The sequence below is a fragment of the Harmonia axyridis genome, chromosome X, assembly GCF_914767665.1.
Source record: "Harmonia axyridis chromosome X, icHarAxyr1.1, whole genome shotgun sequence".
In the NCBI taxonomy this organism is placed as follows: domain Eukaryota; kingdom Metazoa; phylum Arthropoda; class Insecta; order Coleoptera; family Coccinellidae; genus Harmonia; species Harmonia axyridis.
In genome coordinates, this window is record NC_059508.1 from 29,460,327 (window position 1) to 29,462,613 (window position 2,287).

Sequence of the window (2,287 nt, forward strand, 5' to 3'; positions counted from 1 at the left end):
CGACGTTCCTCCGATGACTCGGCGGGCAGCTTCCGGGAAACCAAAGCTTTTGGGTTCCGGGGGAAGTATGGTTGCAAAGCTGAAACTTAAAGGAATTGACGGAAGGGCACCACCAGGAGTGGAGCCTGCGGCTTAATTTGACTCAACACGGGAAACCTCACCAGGCCCGGACACCGGAAGGATTGACAGATTGAGAGCTCTTTCTTGATTCGGTGGGTGGTGGTGCATGGCCGTTCTTAGTTGGTGGAGCGATTTGTCTGGTTAATTCCGATAACGAACGAGACTCTAGCCTGCTAACTAGGCGTATTAGACATCCTCAAAGGCCCCCGGCTTCGGTCGGTGGGTTTTTACTGTCTGCGTACATTATATTCTTCTTAGAGGGACAGGCGGCTTCTAGCCGCACGAGATTGAGCAATAACAGGTCTGTGATGCCCTTAGATGTTCTGGGCCGCACGCGCGCTACACTGAAGGAATCAGCGTGTCTTCCCTGTCCGAGAGGACCGGGTAACCCGTTGAACCTCCTTCGTGCTAGGGATTGGGGCTTGCAATTGTTCCCCATGAACGAGGAATTCCCAGTAAGCGCGAGTCATAAGCTCGCGTTGATTACGTCCCTGCCCTTTGTACACACCGCCCGTCGCTACTACGATTGAATGATTTAGTGAGGTCTTCGGACCGGTACGCGGTGGCGTTTCGGCGTCACCGCTGTTGCTGGGAAGATGACCAAACTTGATCATTTAGAGGAAGTAAAAGTCGTAACAAGGTTTCCGTAGGTGAACCTGCGGAAGGATCATTAACAAGATTTGTTTTGTGCGTATTTCATTATACAAACAAAAACATAAATCAAGTTTTAGAAACCGAAACCGTCATCGTCGATCAAGCAGTTGGCTCGAGGTAGCTTCAATCGATCGGATTAGCCTTCCTTAACATTTTGTGGGAGCGGCGCCGTGAGATAATAGTGAGCTATCACGTTGCCCGATCGACGTTAAACATCTGGTCGGCGTCTCCTCTTGGCTTACGTCCGTCGTTTCAGAACGATCGCAGATTATGTGAGCATTTGGTTAGACGATTATGACCGGAACCCTATATGGATGCGATCGTTTAGACCGATTATCCGGGTACCTAGAACGCACGTAGAGTTTTGTGGTTGGGCGAAGTTTCGTGATGTGCACGGAACGAGGAGCCGGCCGCTGGCTTTGCGTTCGTGTGGTTGGGCGAAGTTTCGTGATGTTTACGAGATGAGGAGCCGGCCGCCTATGTCGGCGTTTGTGGTTGGGCGAAGTTCCTTGACGGAACGAGGAGCCGGCTGCTTATGCTGACGTTCGTGGTTGGGCGAAGTCTTGTGATATCCTCGAAACGAGGAGCCGGCCGCACGTGTGTGCAGCCTCGTTGTAGGTCCATGTTTAGAGATGCTCACGAAATGAGGAGCCGGCCGCTTATGTCGGCGTTTGTGGTTGGGCGAAGTTCCTTGATGGAACGAGGAGCCGGCTGCTTATGCTGACGATTCGTAGTTGGGCGAAGTCTCGTGATGTGCTCGGAATAAGGATTCGAAGCGCTTGGATTGCCGCGTTCGTGGCTGGCGAAGTTTCGTGTTTGGCACGGAACGAGGAGCCGGCTGCAGGTTTTAAAGATTCTCGCCCGAAATCGATCAGTCGTTACCGTTGTCTACGGACTTCGGTAGGACGATCTATTCCAGGGACGAAGACGTCGACGTTGTGCGACGCCCGTTACATTAGCGTTTTTATGCTCTTTCGGATTGTCTGCGACGTTTGTCTCCGTCCGAATTTTTTACGATAATTGTCACTAGATTAGTACGCAAACTAGTTGAACCGAAGATTTTGCGCCGATCGACTGACGTATTGACCCTTCAGTGGGTCGTCTCAGTCATTGGAATGTCATTCTCGAGGAGGTTCGCAGTTGGCGTCTCGTATTTCGAGGGAAAGTCCATTGCGACTAGTACCGAGAAATCGAACATAAAAGATTACCCTGAACGGTGGATCACTTGGCTCGTGGGTCGATGAAGAACGCAGCTAATTGCGCGTCAACATGCGAACTGCAGGACACATGAACATCGACATTTCGAACGCACATTGCGGTCCTCGGACACTGTCCTCGGACCACTCCTGACTGAGGGTCGGTTCCATTACAAAGACTGCCCGGCCAGACGTTATGGCTTGACGAAGTGACGACGTAAAGGTCGTCTAACGTTGATCCTGTACCGAAGGTCATTTGGGCGAGTTGACGGTTTGCCGCGTGACGATCAACGTTCTGTCGTTTCGACGCCTCGTGT

The 2,287-nt window shown here is 51.8% G+C and overlaps 1 non-coding gene across 1 annotated transcript; it reads left to right on the plus strand.

Moving 5' to 3' along the window:
• The first annotated feature begins 1,979 nt into the window (after positions 1–1,979).
• On the plus strand, positions 1,980–2,134 carry LOC123688504. Its single transcript, XR_006750019.1, has one exon. It is a non-coding gene; the product is annotated as a 5.8S ribosomal RNA (ribosomal RNA).
• The last annotated feature ends 153 nt before the right edge of the window (positions 2,135–2,287 follow it).